Here is a 22319-nt window from a genome sequence, read left to right on the forward strand (position 1 = left end):
AATTAAAAGAGATGAGAGAATAATTAAGGCCTCAATTAAATCTGTATAATTATCTAACTCAGTTTGGATTAAGTTTTCTTGATTTCGTCATAACCTTTTCGTTTTCTAATGATCATTCATTTTTGGTTTTCATCAAAACTTTTGGTCAATGTATCTACTTGAGATTAATAATACGAGGAAACATGATATAGAATGAAAACATTGATACAAGAAACCATGAACAAGAGCATAGATCAAGTTTCTTATTTTATTAACTTCATGCGGAAATACTTTATGGGTAAACTTCAATGAGAGATCTTGAACCTAGAACCGGAGTTATTTTATAGCCACTAAAGCCACCATCAAGAAAGAGTTTTGCCCATTCTTCTTCGCTCCTCTCTTTTCCAGTTAGACAAGTCATCATAAGCATATCAAGATAAAGTTGAGACTCAAATAATTTAGTGGCTCCTTCATCAGCCAACACGATCATGTCTATGATCACTAGTTTTCCTCCATTTTCTTTGCTTGGGATAGCCTCTTTACATTTCTTCAATATTTTAATGCACTCCGCATCATTCCAATCATGTAAAATCCACTAGTTTTTCATAAATTAAAAGGTTAAATCGATGTCAAACTTAAAGTTCTTGTACACACATTATCAGTCTATACGACAATGAGAGTAAAAATGTAATTTAAAAGAAGACATGAGTTTAGAGAATGGAAAGATCAACATTAGGGTGACCCAACCCTTGATTTTAGTTTTCTTAATTTTAGATTGCTAGTATGTACACGATTTAATATTGTAAGTAACCCCAAGAAAATTTTAGCACCGACGTCTTTAACATAATTAACAGAAATAAAATTTAAATGAATTTTTTTAACGATTATTTGAATAATTGACAGACCACTAGCCCACTCGATGATCTTCATTCCACCCTTAGTAGGAAAGCCAACGTATAGGAGAAAACCCCTTACCCAACCTAGAACCTTCTATTTTTATTTTATCACGGGATGAGATATGAATCGAAGACCTGTTCTTTTTAAATTGAATTCTTTGAATACCTCACCACAATTATTTGTGTTAAAGATCATTGGCAAATCAAAATGGATTTTATATTGGTTAATATACCTTTCTTTAAAAATACTCTAAAGTAGGTTAAGGGCTCAAACCTTAATTACTTCATGTTTTTAATAAATATTTTTGACTCTTATGTATTTTTCTTTTCAATACAAATTTTAATTTGGTTTAAATATCTTTTAAATAAAGTTTGATCTATTATTTTAGTTATATTTATTTTTCTGATTAAACTCACTGTTTATTAAATCAACTTAATATTCTTTTACTCTTTATATTTACTTTTAAATAATTCATCTTATTACAGTTGGTATTCGCAGTTTAACAATTTTATTAACGTTCGATTTTATTAATCAGTTTATGGTATTTTACGCAAATTAATTAGTTTTACGAATTCAAGTTAAAAAATAAAAAAATAAAAAACCCAAATTTTTCATCATTTTTAGCATGACACTGCTTTTATTAAAAAATAATCAAAAATAAAGATGTCCATACATCGTTATGAAATTAAAAGCTAAACTTATGTACTTAAGTTTTGGGTTTTTTAAATAGTTTGAACCAAACCTGACTCAAACTGAAAAATAGTTTAAAATATATAGATATTAACTTAGCAAAAACTTGTGAAACCAAAATTTCTAGATCAGCTAGTGGCTAGGTGGGTGATTTGTAAAACTTAGATTGCATCGACCAAGAAATGGAGTCACGTTTACTCCAGATCGTGTTCAATATTACATATAGTTTGAGTCGAGTTGCTAGAGATTGTTTTCAATTAATTAATGGAAAAAAAATTCCAATAATATTACCTTAAGTAAAATTGCGTTAGCATTGGGAAGGACTTCAAACATGTCTCCATCAACATAACTCAAATTCTTACTTCCAATCAAGCCATTAACCACATGAGGAACATCAAAGCAGGTACAACTCATTGTTGGAAAAGCTTTCGCTATGGCTTTAGCGACTGTCCCTGTACCACCCCCAGCATCAACAATGGAATCTAACCCTTCAAAAACATCCCCACATCGTTCAAGAACCACACCTATAAAAAGCCTCGCGTCACTAGCCATCGCTTCGTTAAATAGCTGACCAAGCCTTGGCTATTGGCCTAACACATCCCAAAAACCCTTCCCATGAGTTATGTCAAAGGGGGACACATCCTCATTTCGTAACAATTTGGTCATATGTTGCCATGGGTCCAGCAGTACCGGATCCAACATAGCTAGCACAAGGGGCCTATGGCTTAACAGGTCTTCCTTTAGAAGCAATTTAGAAGCAGGAGCTAGCAAATATCCTTCTCCTTGTTTCACAAAGAAACCACAGTGAACAAGGATGCGCATGAGCCGATAGACAAATTGAGTTCTCTCTTGATTGATCGGGAGGGCTTCCACTAAGTCGGAAAGCAGCATTGGTGAACCATGGCAATCGATGATATCAGGTATTTGCAGCTCTATTGCACATTTGAGTGATATTTACTTTATAAAACTGAAAATATGGTTCCATACGTGAGTTTGAGAATAAAGCAAGTTTTCATATAGCTCATAGTTTTCCAATGTCATCCCTTGTTATTACAATATAGTGTGAGAGACAATTTGACATATTGAAACGTTACAAACCTTCTCAATTTATAGAAAGAAATGTGAAGAGAGGCGCTTAAAAGTTAATAATTTTAATATCCACGTGTTATTATCCACCATATATTATTTGGAAATGTTATAAACTGTAGTGTTTACCTGATTTGCATACTCCAAATCAATACTACGTTTCCACTACGAATCTTTATTTATTTGTTTCTTTAATGAAACAAATGACCATGTGTTACTTGTATAGTTGTATTTGAATTATATTTGCTTTCAACGTCATGATAGCATGCAACGTGGATTGCGACCCACAAAATTGGTCGTAAAACTGGTCAAAAGCTACATGTGAAAATAATAGGAAATTTTAAAAAACTTTAACAGGCAACTATTTTTTTAAAAGTTTTCTATATATTACACAAATGTGTTTGACGATCATGGTCAGAAATCATGAAGCAAGCACAACCATGATCTATTCTTCAATGATCACCTAATCCGCATTATCACCAGTCTTATAGTTCTGATGAGTATTATAGGGTTTATAGTAGGAAATGTTGTTTTGTGTGTGTCAACTCATCTCATCTTGCAAGACATTGTAAGAACTGGCATAGGCAATAAAAGGATATGTAGCAGCAGTTTAATCAGTCCTGGCCATCAGCTGCTAGCAGCTCTGGGTCTAGGACTGATCAAACTGAAAGTGAAGCCAGAGAAATGGATATGAAATCCAAGAAAATTACAAACAAGAAAAAGAGAAAGCCTCTTTAGATAACCAAAAAGGAGAGAGCAAAAAGAGATCCAAAGATTGTAAAGTTTGAGGATCCGTCAAAAACATATTTGAAAATAAAGATAGCGAAGTCCAAACCGGTTAAAACAAAGAACATGTTTGGGTTCATAAGGATTGTTCTTCATGTGATGACTCACCAAGAAACAAAACGTTTTCAGCAAATAAAATAAAATTTGGAGACTTTATTGTTAACCTTCCAGAGACAATCTTTGTCTCGAGAACCCATGTCTAATTAACTGCTGCATCCGACATATGACGGAGACGAATCCTTACTTTTTGTCGTTCAACTGTTCGAAGGTGGATCTGTGTCTTTCGTGGGTGACATGTGTGACACCTAGCCTTTTTAAGACTAATACTGTGCCAATGTAATCGGGTTTATCGTGTAATATGATACTGTGGAAGAATAAAATAAAAATATTTTAGTCCAAAAACTCCAAATATATGTGTTATATTTTATTGTGTTCAAAAAGTTATGTTTTGACACATAGCAAATACTACGCAAAACTGGCACTGGTCGTGACCCGGGTAAGGTTAAAAGTCCAAATAAATTCCTAGATGTTGGGAATGACCTAAAATAATTATAAATAAAGTGAAAATATTAATATTAGGTCATAAACATAATTTTGGAATGTTTGGTTCGCGAAAACTGGAAAATAAGCGAGTAAAAGCCGGTACCAAACACGTAAGGACCTGAAACAAACCAACTCCAAAAATTTACATCTTTATATGGTTTTGAAGCTAATTTTATGAGGAATCCAGATATACAATTGGTTTTACATAAAAACAATCTTAACTAGTTATAAATTACAAACTTATCTAAAGAAGGCTTAGATTAATACATGTATTATTCAAAACATAAAATATTAAATAACCCCCCCTGGCCGGATCCCCACTTCTTAATCACTCTCCTAATTACATGCTTGCAGGACACAACACCCTATACTCACACACATTCCAACACACACACAAGATTTAAACATAATCATGCCACACCACTTCCCCACATAACCACCACCCTCTTTTCCCTCCTTTCCTTCACCATTTCCGGCTACCGCCCTCTCTCCTACCTCCCTTTTCTCTTCCATTCACACAATAATCTCCATACAATCATCAAAACCCTAACTTTAAACCAAGAAAATGAAAGAGCAAGATAGGAAGAATTTAAGTTTAAAACACACACCTCTAGGGGCCATCAAACCCACTCTCCTTTCATCTCTCTCTCAACCCCTAAGTGTAAGGCCCCGAACTTGGTAGCCCTACTTTAGCGTCGGATTTACTCATAAACACAGTTCTTCAAATCAGAGTTTATTAAAACTTTTCGCGGAATATAAAACATCAATCATTTGTTACAAAACATTAAATCTTTTCTTTGATACCATAACACAAAACTTTATATTTAAAACATCTTTACTTCTTTCTTCAGATGCCAGCCGTTCAATCCATGCCATGTGCCATCCTCATGCTAACTCTATGATCAGCTCACCTGCGTGCATACTAAAAGTCAGCTACGCTGAATGAGTTCTAGTTAATCGAACGCCATACAATACATACACATACATACATATTCGAAGATACATATCCATACTTTACTAGTTACCCTTCTGTTCTACATACATACTTACTACCATACATACATACATATCTACAATCACTAACCTCAGTCTACCGAGAATACGTTCATAGTCCGTCGTCTATACCTGTACTCAAGGTCGTGAACACGTACAAGGTTCGCAGTCCTTACCTATGTTCACCATTTATGGTACGTACAAGGTCCGCGGTCCTTCCCTATACCATAATACATCCACAACACGTACAAGGTTCACAGTCCTTCCCTATGTTGCAACCTAATTCATAGCACGTACGAGGTTCGCAGTCCTCCCCTATGCTACAAAATCAGCACGTATAAGGTTCACAGTCCTTTCCTATGCTGAAATACATCCACAACACGTACAAGGTTCGCAGTCCTTCCATATGTTGCAACCTAATTCATAGCACGTACGAGGTTCGCAGTCCTCCCCTATGCTACAAAATCAGCACGTATAAGGTTCACAGTCCTTTCCTATGCTGACGCCCATCTACATTACGTATAAGGTCCGCAGTCCTTATCTACGTTTACATCTATCCTCTACTTCACGTATAAGGCTCGCAGTCCTTAACTACGCCATCACCAGCCGAGTCTATGTCCGACAGAAGCTAGAGGGATTTGCCATCCTAACTTACTATGTCAAACGTAGAACTCACATGTCATTCGTGTACCTATATACACGTACTTCACATATACAATAATTACATTATAACATAAGAATACTCTATGCGTTCTTTACATCATTCATTTAACAACCATACCCCTTGTCGACACGTGCAATATCCGAAGATCGTTCACGCCCCGACAAGTATTCATTTGAAATATTTATACATCTTCGATATATAATACTCGTACCTTTATTTTTAACCTGACAGTACGCGCAATATCCGAAGATCGTTCGCGTACCGACAAGCAATCATTCATATCTATCACACATATCACATATGACATACACTTATCACTTAGGATAAATGTATTAACAACACATCGAGTATGCACACAGCCCCGAAAACATAACAAGGAATGGGGCTAGAAACTCACCTGGACTCTGCTTCTTCCTCTGATATCTGTAAATCCCTTCTTTAACTGAGCTCGGCTGACTGTACAAGTTACACGTATCAATACTCGCCTGATCTAATCTGGTGGCCTAGTATTAGCTTACTTTAACTTATCGCTTAATTTATTTTCTAATCGAACTTGGCTTTAGGCGAAGTTAACCCTCGGGCGAACTTAGCTCTAGGCGAAGTTAACCTTAGGCGAACTTAGCTTTAGGCGAAGTTACCAGCTAGGCGAACTTAGCTTTACAGCGAAGTTGCCATCAGGCGAACTTGGCTTCAGGCGAAGTTGTCATCAGGCGAACTTGGCCTCAGGCGAAGTTACCAGTTAGGCGAACTTAACTTTACAGCGAAGTTGCCATCAGGCGAACTTAGCTTGCAGGCGAAGTTCATCAGGCGAACTTAGCTTGCAGGCGAAGTTCATCGCTTTGAAGGCGAAGTTGCCCAGTTGCAGGCGAAGTTGCCCAGATCAGCTGTTGTTCGGTTTCTGTCCAGCATTTTGAGCGATTTTAACACCCTTGCTATGGTTCAATATCACCCACTACGCTTCCCGACCATTTTCGGTCGTTTATACACTAAAAAGCTTGGATCTTTAAACTTCAAAGATCAAGAATCATACCTTTTTGAGCTTGTTTGGATCTCGTTTAACTTGTTAACACAACTAATCGCTCTCTCTCTCTCACTCGGATCTGCCTGTTCTTCTCCTCGGCCCGGCGGCGGTGTAGATGGTGTGTGTGTTTTTGGAGTGTGTGTGTAGAAAGTAAGGAAATTAAGATATTTTTGGGTTTAGGGGATATTTATATCCCTGAAATCCCATGGACCTAAGGCCCATTCTCATTTAACCCGTCTCCATTAATCCAACACTAGCCCGACTCATACCAACTCCTACTCTATTATTTATTTCCTGACAACCCGAGTAAACTTTCCCTCTATTAGTAAGTAATATAATTAATATCACTTTGAAATTTCGGGATGTTACAATGTTGGTGCATTTTGTGACCGTCGCTATGCAATTCTGATCAGCGGAAACGAAATACGAAGTTGTAACAACTTCGCCTACTGAAGCCCAGGCCCGAGAATGTTTTATATATATATACGTGTGTCTTGTTTAGGTTGAGAAATCCAGAAATTAGTGTGTGTTTTGAGCAGTTTGTTTGTTTAGAGAGAGTAAGAGACAAGGAGAGTCGTGTGAGACGACCCGAGGTAGAGCTCACCTCGGGTCAGTCGTGTTTTCTGTTTGGTTACGGTATGTAACGTGTTTTGATTATTATATAAGAATCTGCAGATTTGATTATCCCGTTCTTGTATTTGTTCGTGTATTTGTTCGTGTACGTGTTTGTGTTCTTCATCTTTACACCAATAAACGAGTCTAGGAGGATTCCGCACTCCTAGACCTCGTGCGGATCTCGTATCGATCGGCGACGCCCCGGGGGGACTTACATGTGGTATCAGAGCTAAAAGAGTGTTTTGGAATTTTCGTCTGTATGGCCAGGTGTACACGATTATTGTGAGACCGAAAACGTTGTTCCGTCAACGAGTGAAACTTGTTATCTCTTGGTCTTACGTGTGAACAAATACGTGTCAACTCTGGATATGGAGTTGAGTTTGTGAATGGGATATTGATTGAAACTGGATATTGACACATATTTGGGTGTTTGTGGGCAATGAAATTGTTGTTGTTCGAGGTTGACCAACTGAAGAAAGTCAAATTGAACTGAAGATTTTCGTCATTACTGGATTGCGGTCAGAGCATATTATTTATGTTATTTTCAAGGCGTTCGAGAATTGGATCCTGAAACGTGATGCTTATTTATTAAAGTGAAAATTCTGGAACAAGTTGGATTTAATCGGGAACTAAAGTGTTTATGTTCTTGATCGTTATCCCTGGTGATTGAAGATGCTTCGGATTAATGGTCATGTGTTAGATTCTGTCAAGGTGGTTTTGTGATGAAATTGATCACTTGATGTTGAGTAGTTGAAGATTAAACCTTATCGTATGCCGACGAGTTGGTGAAGTTGTGGAGGAAGCCCAACTTCACGTGTTGGTGAAGTCAGATGGACTCACGTGATTGGTTGAGATGATCTATTGGCACGAGGATGCATGCATTTCAAAGAACTCAATCTATATTGTCGGAGAAGCTTACACTGAAGGGGAGATCTGATATGGAAGACGCTGGGTGATTGGTAGATTTGTGAAGCTACATGACAGATTCAGACACGGCTGGTTGACTGCAAACAGAAGATCATCAGTTAAGAGAGGGACTGTTGGTGCATGTCGTGTAACAGATGATCTTTTGTGTTTGTTAGAATTGAGAGCAACGGTCAAAGGGGAGACTGTTGGTGCATTTTGTGACCGTCGCTATGCAATTCTGATCAGCGGAAACGAAGTACGAAGTTAGAACAACTTCGCCATAGGCGAAGTTATAACAACTTCGCCGTAGGCGAAGTTGTAACAACTTCTGCCATAGGCGAAGTTAGAATAACTTCGCCATAGGCGAAGTTATAACAACTTCGCCTACTGAAGCCCAGGCCCGAGAATGTTTTATATATATATACGTGTGTCTTGTTTAGGTTGAGAAATCCAGAAATTAGTGTGTGTTTTGAGCAGTTTGTTTGTTTAGAGAGAGTAAGAGACAAGGAGAGTCGTGTGAGACGACCTGAGGTAGAGCTCACCTCGGGTCAGTCGTGTTTTCTGTTTGGTTACGGTATGTAACGTGTTTTGATTATTATATAAGAATCTGCAGATTTGATTATCCCGTTCTTGTATTTGTTCGTGTATTTGTTCGTGTACGTGTTTGTGTTCTTCATCTTTACACCAATAAACGAGTCTAGGAGGATTCCGCACTCCTAGACCTCGTGCGGATCTCGTATCGATCGGCGACGCCCCGGGGGGACTTACATACAAGTCTTCCCTCCTTAAAGAGGTTTCGTCCCCGAAACCTAACTTATTCCCTATAAAAGGAAAACTTCTTATATTTACACGCTTTATTGAATCGCCTTCGCTTTCTGAGTTATCCTTCTTACTTCCGACTTTGCAGTCATCGAATGGTGGTCATGTGTTTTAGCTATTTAAGGTAGCTTGTCCATGAGACCCTCGATGTACCACAACTCATCTCATACCTCCAAGGGCTTCGATTAGTACTTTTAACACTATTGTCTAAAACAACATTTCATCATAACATAATAATCATTCATAACCTACTCAATATATTACACCTCACTGATAACCATAAGTTTTAAACCTTAACACACAACAAGTCCTTAAGCAAAAGCAACTTAATAAAACCATTGCATGAACAATTATTCCTTCATCAAGCGTTCCTCTCTGCAGTTTCCCCAAGTCTTTATCTTTCCGCACCTCCCGCCCCTGATTCCTTGCAATCCCTAGCCATGTGGTCAGCTTTTCCGCATTTGTAGCACTTTGGATGATCAGGGCAGTCTCGAGAGTAATGCCCACCCTTTCCGCACCGATAGCACCTGTCTGTCCCAATCCTGCATTCCCCCGGGTGCACTCGCCCACACGTCTTACACGCATCCTTGTTCCCAACCTTGGCCTTCCTCTCATCAGTTGTTGTCACCATCTCGCCAGACCGCTTAGCAGAGGTAGCCCATTTCTTCTCCTTCTTTTCCCCCACCACCACATCGTCCTCAGCCAGGTCAGCATAAACCACTTCTGCAAGTTCAACAGCAGAGTCAAAAGTAGCAGGTTTATTTGCCCTGACCAATATGCGGACTTTTTGTGGCAATCCCCTCACATAACATTTGATTCTTTTGACCTCAGTGTCAACCATATCAGGCACCAACCTAGATAGTCGGTTGAATTCAGTAGTATACTCACGATGCGTCATCATACCGGCCTTTAAATTCAGGAACTTCATCTCCGTCCTTTCAACCTCGGCATCTGCGCAGAACTTTTTCATCACCAACTCCTTCAGATCGTCCCATCTCAACGCCTTGATCTCATCCCTAGTCTTTCTCTGCTCCACACCTTCCCACCAATACATAGCTTCTTCCTCAAATGACTGAGTAGCATAACCCACAGCTTGGTCGGGACGGCATTCGCTAATGCGGATAACCTTGTCCATAGTGGCTATCCATTGGAGAGTAGCGATTGCGTCTCCCAAACCAGTCAGCTTTGGCGGGTCGCATCCTTTGAAGGACTTATAGTTGCACCCACCTTGGCCTCTTCTCCTGTCATCGACTTTCACAGACTTATCCTCACTCGAGGCCCCTCTTTCTCCTTCCCCGTCCTTCCTACCATCACCACACGCCCCTTCAGCAGTTCGTTCACGGCTTCCAGCAGATCCTTCGGGATTCAGGTTCTTCACAGCAGCAACTACAGCTTGAACAATGGCTGCTTGAACTGCAGGGCTAAGTTGAACTTCTTCGTTGTTGTTCTGGTATCCTCCAGCGGCGCTTCCTTCATCTTCGGTGTGGGAAGCTTCTTCTACCGAGGGTTGCCGGACAAGACGAGGCCTGCCACGACGTCCAGTGCGACCCCCAGTTCCCACAAATTCTCCAGCTCCAGCCATCAGTATTCTAAAAGGGACAACACAAACATCATCACTCAAGGAACTATTTAGTACAAGGATAGCAAGGCTAACAGGTAATAACAGTGGCCAGCTGTGACTAGCTGATCACGTTGCTTTCCGTGTCCTATACACTTCCCTTTATGAGTCTATTTGTGCTGGTCCTACTTAAGCAGTTAGTCAAATCAAATAATCAATTACTTCTATCCTTATCGTTCACATATCTTTCCTTTCTCATTAACATATATCATTTAATCATACACTTTACCTTTACTGATCTTTCTTGAGCGACACATGGCATTCTTGAACTGGCATCTTCTTTCCTTTCTTACTTAAATCCCATACTCTGTTCGAGTCTAAGCATGTAGGATGCTTAAATCTCTCGAACTTATGCTCTGATACCAACTTGTAAGGCCCCGAACCCGGTAGCCCTACTTTAGCGTCGGATTTACTCATAAACACAGTTCTTCAAATCAGAGTTTATTAAAACTTTTCGCGGAATATAAAACATCAATCATTTGTTACAAAACATTAAATCTTTTCTTTGATACCATAACACAAAACTTTATATTTAAAACATCTTTACTTCTTTCTTCAGATGCCAGCCGTTCAATCCATGCCATGTGCCATCCTCATGCTAACTCTATAATCAGCTCACCTGCGTGCATACTAAAAGTCAGCTACGCTGAGTGAGTTCTAGTTAATCGAACGCCATACAATACATACACATACATACATATCCGAAGATACATATCCATACTTTACTAGTTACCCTTCTGTTCTACATACATACTTACTACCATACATACATACATATCTACAATCACTAACCTCAGTCTACCGAGAATACGTTCATAGTCCGTCGTCTATACCTGTACTCAAGGTCGTGAACACGTACAAGGTTCGCAGTCCTTACCTATGTTCACCATTTATGGTACGTACAAGGTCCGCGATCCTTCCCTATACCATAATACATCCACAACACGTACAAGGTTCACAGTCCTTCCCTATGTTGCAACCTAATTCATAGCACGTACGAGGTTCGCAGTCCTCCCCTATGCTACAAAATCAGCACGTATAAGGTTCACAGTCCTTTCCTATGCTGAAATACATCCACAACACGTACAAGGTTCGCAGTCCTTCCATATGTTGCAACCTAATTCATAGCACGTACGAGGTTCGCAGTCCTCCCCTATGCTACAAAATCAGCACGTATAAGGTTCACAGTCCTTTCCTATGCTGACGCCCATCTACATTACGTATAAGGTCCGCAGTCCTTATCTACGTTTACATCTATCCTCTACTTCACGTATAAGGCTCGCAGTCCTTAACTACGCCATCACCAGCCGAGTCTATGTCCGACAGAAGCTAGAGGGATTTGCCATCCTAACTTACTATGTCAAACGTAGAACTCACATGTCATTCGTGTACCTATATACACGTACTTCACATATACAATAATTACATTATAACATAAGAATACTCTATGCGTTCTTTACATCATTCATTTAACAACCATACCCCTTGTCGACACGTGCAATATCCGAAGATCGTTCACGCCCCGACAAGTATTCATTTGAAATATTCATACATCTTCGATATATAATATTCGTACCTTTATTTTTAACCTGACAGTACGCGCAATATCCGAAGATCGTTCGCGTACCGACAAGCAATCATTCATATCTATCACACATATCACATATGACATACACTTATCACTTAGGATAAATGTATTAACAACACATCGAGTATGCACACAGCCCCGAAAACATAACAAGGAATGGGGCTAGAAACTCACCTGGACTCTGCTTCTTCCTCTGATATCTGTAAATCCCTTCTTTAACTGAGCTCGGCTGACTGTACAAGTTACACGTATCAATACTCGCCTGATCTAATCTGGTGGCCTAGTATTAGCTTACTTTAACTTATCGCTTAATTTATTTTCTAATCGAACTTGGCTTTAGGCGAAGTTAACCCTCGGGCGAACTTAGCTCTAGGCGAAGTTAACCTTAGGCGAACTTAGCTTTAGGCGAAGTTACCAGCTAGGCGAACTTAGCTTTACAGCGAAGTTGCCATCAGGCGAACTTGGCTTCAGGCGAAGTTGTCATCAGGCGAACTTGGCCTCAGGCGAAGTTACCAGTTAGGCGAACTTAACTTTACAGCGAAGTTGCCATCAGGCGAACTTAGCTTGCAGGCGAAGTTCATCAGGCGAACTTAGCTTGCAGGCGAAGTTCATCGCTTTGAAGGCGAAGTTGCCCAGTTGCAGGCGAAGTTGCCCAGATCAGCCGCTGTTCGGTTTCTGTCCAGCATTTTGAGCGATTTTAACACCCTTGCTATGGTTCAATATCACCCACTACGCTTCCCGACCATTTTCGGTCGTTTATACACTAAAAAGCTTGGATCTTTAAACTTCAAAGATCACGAATCATACCTTTTTGAGCTTGTTTGGATCTCGTTTAACTTGTTAACACAACTAATCGCTCTCTCTCTCACTCGGATCTGCCTGTTCCTCTCCTCGGCCCGGCGGCGGTGTAGATGGTGTGTGTGTTTTTGGAGTGTGTGTGTAGAAAGTAAGGAAATTAAGATATTTTTGGGTTTAGGGGATATTTATATCCCTGAAATCCCATGGACCTAAGGCCCATTCTCATTTAACCCGTCTCCATTAATCCAACACTAGCCCGACTCATACCAACTCCTACTCTATTATTTATTTCCTGACAACCCGAGTAAACTTTCCCTCTAAATTCTCACTCGGCGTGGGCCCGCATAACTGGGGCCCGTACATGTGGTACACGAGGTTTCTCCTTACTGTATCATTTTAAAAGCGTGCTAAAAAAAGCTTGGAAAAGGCCACTCATAATCGGGTCGTTCACAAACCAAGCCAGGTCATTGGCTTGCTTATAAACCAATTTTTTAGAACCTTAAGTAGCCATAAAAAAAACTATAATAAATAAATAGAAGAAAGAACTCCTCTTTTACAGAAACATTCAGTTGGATGCAAGAAATTATACATCCATATTACGGCTAAAGCATGAAAGAAGTTCTCTGTAAGTTTTGGATGCAGAAAATCATGCTTCCAAATCATAGTTCTTTGATGCAGCATCATTTAAAGCATTAGAAACTTTAGCCAAAACTTGATAGGGCAAATTTAGACATAAAAACCATTTCAAATTCATCCCTAAAAACACACATGTAGGGTAGCATATTTGGGCTGCTAAAAGGCTTATCCAAATAGTCAATAATAAGCAGAAGCAGATTATGTCACCCTGTGGCAAAATTGTGATTTTGAATCCACCAAAGAGTAACCGGTTTAAATTAAGCAATCTCAAAACTTTGACAAGCAGATTATATAATCAATCACAAACACCCTATAATAATAGTAGGATTATAAACATAAATAAGCTCACTTGTTGCAAAATCACATAAAAAGGATATTTTTGATGATCAAGATTCCAATTGGATGCAAAGGACTTGAAAGTTTTTATAAAATGTGATAGCACAAGCTTACCAGGTGAGAAACAGTTGTACAATTTACAAGATTTCTGAAAACCTCTAGATAAGCGACGACTAAATAATCCACAGCTTAAGCAATTGACGGAAGTATTCAGCCTGAAAAAATAAAGCATCCATTTAGATTCCTGTTGTCTCGAATATCATCAAAAAGGTTATCAACAATTCAATTTTCTCTACAAAAAAAATCTAACAATGTCAATAATAACAAGTATAAGCTTGACGAACCTGGCGCTAACAAAATGGAATCCCTGGGAGTGCCAGAATAGTCGATGAACCTAAATAACAAGAAACAAGCATTTGCTAATTACAATCAAGCAAAACCTTAATTCAATGAAAAAAACTGGATGCAAATAAATAAGGAAGAAAACTAACACCATTAATGGAAGTGTTGTGGAGTTTCCTTGGATTCTTGATTCGAGTTGTGATTCCTCCTCACAAATTGATGAACACCATTCAATTTATACACAGATCAGAAGCTTCAATTATTATGGTAACTGCTCCGTGTCAATTTCAGTGGCTAACAATAAAAGGATACGTAAACCGATTGACTTTAATCACATCAATTGTGACATTCAATTGAAGGTTCAGTCCATTGTTTAGAAGCCACGCTCAATTGGCAGAGGAAGTTGGATTAAAATTTAAAAGTATGGTTCAACACTGCATTTCATTTACCTGAGAGGATTGTCAAATTGAATCCATGCCCAATTTCTCAACTTCTATATCCAGATGGATCCAAATTGAACAAATCTGGAAATAAATATTTTAATTAATCAAAATTGAATCATTTAATAATGAAATTAGATTAATAGACCTGAATTCCATGTATCTTTTGAAGGAATCACCCCCTTTGCAAGGAGGGCGACGACTGGATGACAAAGATTCAGGAGAAGTAACTGCCAGAATTGTTGGTTTACAATTTTCATTTATATTAGAATTCAATAAGACAACGGTTGAAATCAATATGGCTTCTCAATCGCCTGCATTCAATTAGTCGTTGAATCCTAAACCCCCTTCTCAATCGCCAATTCAATGGCAATAATGGGCATTCAATAAGTCGGAGCCTTAATACCTGCCGGAAAGGTAACAAACACACAGCAGATGGGAGAGGTGCCGGAGACTTAATGAGCCTTTAATTTAACGGTGTCTGAAGGAGTGAGGATGAAGAAGTTGAAAGGCTGCCCATCTATTTTATAATTTAATATAGAATATATATATATATATACACGCACACACACATATGTATATACATATACTTTTAAATATTTGTGATGCGTGCTTGAGTGATGGACTTAGCCAAACCAAAGCCTCAAGTGGATAATTTAAACACTAAAACTGATGAACAAGATAAACATTTTGAAGACTAAAAAGTTGTTGTGAACGCTTTAAGTTGAAAGAACAACTTAAGGATATTGTGGGAATAAATCATTAAAAACTTGTACTAAATGAATAGGACAGGAGTTCATTTTTGACAAAACCGATCATCTCCTAAAATTGTGAGTTTCTCATAAATCCCCTCGTTTTGATAACGCTTTATATATAACTGTTTTGGGGGGAAAATATATTTAATTGATGCATTTTATTTTACAAAACGTGTTAAATGTGATGAGTCACTTAAATGAGAAAACCATTAACCTTGGTCTAGGGCGTAGAAATATTGATAGATCTATCTGGGTGACGCCCCTCATTTAACCAGATATACTGGTTACAAAGGTTGGACTATTTCGAGTTTGGTATGTTTCGTGTTATTCATTTGATAGTCATGTATGTGTTGTACTCTTTGCTCGTTTACAACTAACACGATTTTTTTAAGAAATATAATGCAAGATTCAAAGTTAATAATGATATTCTCATTGATTAAAATGAAGAAATAAATTCATGTAAAAGTCAAGAGCTATCACATCATGGTTTTTAAATGGGAACTCATCAACATACGTGTTGACAAATATTTTAATATACTTTTCAGGTAAATGATAATTTGGAACTTCGTGGAGTGAGCGGAAAAATGGTGACATGTGTTTGAATGGCAAAAAATGTTGACTTTTCTCTAGTTGGACTTTTAATCTGAATAAAAGTCATGTATTTGAACACGTGTAAAAATGTTGTTGGTAAAATAAAGTCCAACTTATGTTTTCATATGTATAATTGAATGTAATTGGTTGAAACAGTATCTATCACCCCCCCCCCCCCGAAACGACTTAGTCAAATCTTCCGCTGCTTACGTTAAGATTTTCGGGGTGTGACAACGTGGGAGGGAAAATAACTAAATGAGGAAAGGTCTCTAACGGTAGTTTGACTTTTGAGGATGCCAATCTCGTCGAACAACTCAATCACAATCTGCTGAGCGTTTCCCAAATTTGTGATAAGAAAAACTCTACCTTGTTTATGGAAAATGATTGCTTCATCTTGAAACCAGGTTTAAAAGTCCTTGAGGAATGAATTCTTATGCGTGCCCCGAGGTATAATGATGCTTACATATTGGATATGAGAAGTTTGATACACAGCAAACTACCTCATGTTTGATATCCTAAGCCTCGGAGAATGATTCATCACTATGGCATCGACGTCTTGGTCATGTCAACATTAAGAATTTGAACAGACTCGTCAAAGGTGAGCACGTGAGGGGTTTGCCTATTAAATTTTTCAAACTGTTAAGAAATGTATTTCATATTTCAAATGCAAACAACACAAACTCCCTCACATGCCCAAAACTGTAATTCTATAGATTCCATTATTTAGCTGCCATACATGGACTTATTTGACCCATCCATCCTTTTTCAATCGATTGAAAAGCCCATTTCTTGTTGTTACTAATGATTTTCCATGTTTCAGCTGGACTTTTCTATTAGATTCAAAGGATGAAACCTCTCAATTCCTAATCAGATTCATGACCCTTGTTAAGAACTAAACCGACATTAGAATCAAGTGTATTCGAAGTGACAATGGTATGGAATTCTGCAGTCGAAAGGTGAATGATTTCTGTCACTCCAAAGGGATAGACCGTCAATTCAATGCCCCATACACTCCACAACAAAATGGGGTCGCTGAAAGAGGCAACTGAACACTAATTAAAGCTGCAAGAACAATGTTGTCAGACTCAAAGCTACCTTTCTTTTTCTGGGGAAAAGCAATTAATACTGCATATTTTATCCAGAACCATGTGCTGCTCAACAAGCATCAGAAGACTCCATATGAAGTCTTCTACCAAACCAAGCCTTAAGTCAACTATTTCAAGACCTTTTAATGTCCATGCACTTTGCTTCATACTGTCGCCAATTCAGGTCCAAAGTTTGTTGAAAAGGCATATGAGTTTTATTTTACTGGATATGCTTCTAACAAAACTACTTATCGAGTTTATAATAAGAAAGCGGGAGTGATTGTGAAATCCTTCAATATTCACTAGAAAGAACTTATCCCGACAGATGCTCGCATTGTTCCAAACTGGATGTTTGATTATGATTACTTGTTCAACCAGTTTCGTATTATGTCTACCCCTCCGGTTGCAGTTGCTCAAGTCTCAGATACAATTGTTAATTCATGCTCTCATGGATAGTTTGGGTAATGTTAACGTATCTGGTGGTCCTCAAGTTAGAAATGTATTACCTATAGCTCCTCAACCGGCTGTAGTTAATCCAGCTTCTCAAGTCGCAGATACAACCACTGTAGTTCTAAAGGAAGAAGATTCTGACTCAGATTCCTCTTACTTGTCAGCAGACAACATTGAAACAGCATTGATCCTACTCCCACAGAGCCTATAGTTGAACCTCAGCTGGAGCCAAGTGTGGTTGATTCCATACCTACACCTCCTCTCGCTAAAAGTGAGCCACCTGCCACTACTAGAGAGGCTGTTGCAAATGAAGTTCCATCTAATGCATCAAATACTGTTGATTCTACTCCAATTCCAGCAATCGTTGTTCCATTCATGGAAACCCTTTGAGACAGCCCATTGCTTCTTAACATGTGGTTGATTAACCAGAAAACATTCAACCAGTCACTGATGTTCTAACTAATGCCTCAAGGGTCTTTCATCCTGCTGAGAATCTAATTTTTGAGTTGTAAGTGGATCTGATTCCCAGTTGACAATTCACAAGACACATCCGACTAAGAACATCACTGGTTCTCTATCTGCCGGCATCCCGAAAAGGAGCAAGTCTGGAACTATTAATAAATGTCTTTTTGCTTGTTTTATTTCTCAGGTTGAACCTAAAGATTATCGTATTGCTCTCAAGGAAAACTCCTGGACTGAAGCTATGCAAAAAGAATTGCTACAGTTCAAGAAGCTCAATGTGCGGAGGCTGGTAAAGAAGCTGGAGAACAAGAGACTAATTGGTACCAAATGGGTGTTCAAAAACAAGAAGGATGACAAGGGTGTGATTATAAGTAATAAAGCAAGGCTAGTGGTACAAGGATTTTCTCAGCGTGAAGGTCTTGATTATGATGAAGTTTATGCCCCTGTTGCTAGGATTAAGGTTATTCGTATCTTCTTAGCATATGCGTCATACGTGAACTTAAATAGATGTGAATGATCGCCTTCTTATATGGAAAAGTGAAGGAAGAGATTTCTGTTAAGCAACCCCCAGGTTTTGAGGATCCTGATCGTCCAGTCTATGTTTACCGTCTTGACAAACTCTCTATGGTTTCCACAAAGAACCTCGTGCTTGGTATGCTATTTTGATAGAGCATTTATTGGGGAATGGCTATAAGAGAGGTGCTATTGATCAGACACTCTTTGTCAAACAAGTTGGTAACAATCTAATCCTTGTCCAAGTATATGTTGATGACATTATTTTCGGGTCAACGAATGATGATCTGTGTAGAGAGTTCTCCAATGTCAAGCAAAATCGGTTTGAAATGAGTTCTTTGGGAGAGATGAGATTCTTTTTGGGCCTACAAGTTAAACAGAAGAAAGTTTTGGCTCAAAGATGCTACACCTTTCGCCACTTCGATTACTACAAGTCCAGTGTTAGCTCCAGATCCATCAGGAAAGTCAATCGATCAGCACCTTTACAGGTCCATGATTGGCTCCTTGATGTTTCTTGTTTGTCAGTGTGCCAGATATCAATCAAATCTAAAGGAGTCTCACTTAACCGTTGTCAAGCTTATCTTTTGGTATTTCATGGAAAAGCCTTGTTTGGGTCTTCGGTATCGAAAAGATTCTCCATTGGTGCTGCATGCCTACACCGATAGTGATTATGCGGTCTTCAACTTAGACAGAAAGTCAAATACCGGAGGATGTCAATTCATGGGTAATCGCTTAGTCTCTTGGCAATGCAATAAGTAGGTCACATTATCCACCTTCACCGCTGAAGCAGAATATATTGCCACCTCCAGCTGCTATTCACAAGTGATATGGATCCACCATCAGCTGTTGGATTGCGGTTTGAATTTCTCTAACACCCCAATCAAGTGTGATAACGATGCAGTGGTTTGTATTATTAAAAACCCGGAACAACACTAAAAGACAAAGTATATTTACATACAAACGCACTTCATTCGTGACTGTTATGATCGTAAAGTTGTTATTGAACAGGTCCAGTCTGACTACAACTGCAGACCTTTTCACAAAAGTTGGCCTTTGATCTTGCCCGATTCGAACATCTTGTCAAATCTCTTGGCATGATCCGTTTTGATTAAACTTATCTATCTATCTTTATGTAGATAAATTTGTAAATAATTTTCAAATATGTCATAAATTTAGATGGAGAAAAATGAGTTCATAGAACTTACCAAAAAGATTTTATCTTTAATTTTAAGAAAAACCAAAAAGATTTTACCCTTTTCTTTAAGAAAATCATAAAACGTCTCGAAACGAAGGTTCTCCTGTTTAGAGGGAGCTTGTAATTTACATTTTGAGAAATTGATCCGACCGTTGGAAAAATGATAAGATATTGATCATAATGTTCCTAGCACATGAAAATTGTAAATCAAAAGCCAATAAGATCACTGCTTGGTGTGTAGATAGGCTTGACAAATGAGTAAGTGTAAGTGAGATATAAACTAAATTATCAGCCTGTGCTAGTGGTTATACTTTAATGAAGCGGTTGCACGTCTTTACTTAAAGTCATATATATGAAGACAGAATTGTAAATAACATGCCATACCAAAGCCTCTCGTTACCTGATTATTGTTGTCTTATGTTGTCGTGCATCTGCACTAAAAAGAGTCGGAAAAGAAAAGAAAAGAAAAACAAATAGAAAATGAAAAGAAAAGAAAAGTATTAGGCTTTATAAATTTCAAATTATTTTTTCCATTATTTTGATTAAAGTCTTGAACTTTCTATGTTTGTAGTCATACAAGATCTGATTATTAAGGCCCTGGATCTTCTGCTTTGTTTCATTTTCTTTCTTTTTGTTCAAGGCTTGGGCTGTCTCTCTGCGATAATATGGTATTATCCGACCTGGTTGTTATGACCATAAACTTCTGCTTTATTTTAATATTTCTAGACAAAATTAATTGTGCAAAAAGTATGTCTATAAGCGTACTGTGATCAGATAATTTATGTTTAAGTCAAGTTGAGGTGATATGTGAAAGAAAGTTGAGCCCAAGATTTGATGGAGTCTGTAATTTCTTATATTAAAGAGTGTTGGGGTTCGGTGTCTAAATATTCTTCGGGGGTTGATATTGAAAATTATTTCAAAAACTCGAGAATATTTGACCCTATCGCGAGATAGGTTGACCCGATATAAAGGGGCCTTTCATTTTCTATTTCATTCTTAACTTTTCAAAAACACAAACACTCTCTCTCTCTCTCTCTCTCTCTCTCTCTTTCTCTCTCTCTCTCTCTTACTGGTTTCAAAACCCAAACACCCGATTTTCATGTGTCATTCCACTTAATTCACGTTCCTTATCATCATTATGGATCCTGCACCTAAGGTTTTCCATCGATTTAAACTAAATCGATGTGTTGTTTTTGTCGGTTCAAGACCGATTGGTTTTAAGATTAAAAGGATTTGTTGTTGTTGCTGGTTATCAAAACTGATAATTGATTCTTGATTTTGACATCTCAAAGGACCTCTTTACAGATATAATTTGGAATTTTTTTAGATTTCATCGGTTTTTAAGTTTTTAGGGTTTTTCTGGCATGGTTCTGACAAATCTGGGTTTCTTAGAGTTTTTCTTCGTGTATATAGATTGTACAGAAGTGATATTCGGACATAGATGACCTTGGATCTACATGAAATTGAATCTTGGATGAGTTTGAGTAATGGAATTGCAATCATATTCTTATCAGAATGGCAATCCCATTCTGATAAGAATCGCAATCGCATTACTGTCCAAATCGCACAACCATCCAAATCGCAATCGCATAACTGACCGAATCACAATTGCATTCTATAATGCGATGCTATTTGATTGAAATGTGATTGCGATTGAGATTCCCACACTTAGAGAATATTTCAAGATTTATATCAAAATCGCATTTCTTTCCAAATCACAATCGCATTTTCTTTCGATTGCGATTGTGATTGGTATGCGCTTGTGGGAATTCCCATACTTCGAATTTTTTTAAAAAAATTTCAAAATTTTAAAAGTTTCAATTTTATTTTCTATTTTAATTTTAATCCTATTTTTACATCAGTACTAATGTCTTTTCTTGATATCGTCTTACAGCAACACAACATGCTTGCTCCTTTAGAACTTCCTACTGACAAGAAGCATAAGATTTTTATTTCCATGATCAAGGGGTTGAAGGAATCTGCGTTGTCATATGCCATTACTGCTGATCCAGAAATACACACATGTTGGATAGAAGAGTTATGGAGAAATTCCAAAAAGAGACAAAAACGAGAAGTTGATTATTACTTCTAAGGTGGCATAAAAGAAGTTGCTTATTGATGAGGATGATATTAGACGAGTATTGAACATCAAGGATGCACCTGATCACTTCTACAAGAAGTTCAAGTAAGAAGATATGTTGGAGACTCTGGAGAAGATGGGTTATGACACTGAATTTAAAACTTGTGACAAGAAGTATCTACCACCATACTAGAAGTACCTTTTTCACATTGTTTTGCGGTGTTTATCTGACCCGAGAGGGGGTTCTGATAGTTTAAGGATAGACTATTGGTTTCATTGTATGGTTGATTAACAAGGTCCAGATCAATTATTCGAGGTTCATATTTATAATTATGCATGCCACTGCTGGTTTAGATAATCCTTGGATGCTTTATCCAAGGTTCGTGCAACCGTTGCTTATTGATAAGATGCCTGAAGTACCAAGGTCGGTC

General features: G+C 38.1%; 1 pseudogene across 1 annotated transcript; it reads right to left on the bottom strand.

Moving 5' to 3' along the window:
• Nucleotides 1–271: 271 nt before the first annotated feature.
• On the bottom strand, nucleotides 272–2607 carry LOC143636477 (trans-resveratrol di-O-methyltransferase-like; annotated as a pseudogene). Its single transcript, XR_013154245.1, has 2 exons — nucleotides 1858–2607; nucleotides 272–574 (listed from the first exon to the last, which is right to left on the bottom strand). The product of XR_013154245.1 is annotated as a trans-resveratrol di-O-methyltransferase-like (transcript).
• Nucleotides 2608–22319: the final 19712 nt, after the last annotated feature.

The sequence above is a fragment of the Bidens hawaiensis genome, unplaced genomic scaffold (assembly GCF_021521415.1).
Source record: "Bidens hawaiensis isolate Kalapana, Puna unplaced genomic scaffold, B.hawaiensis_p1.1 tig00007983_1, whole genome shotgun sequence".
Taxonomy (NCBI): Eukaryota; Viridiplantae; Streptophyta; class Magnoliopsida; order Asterales; family Asteraceae; genus Bidens; species Bidens hawaiensis.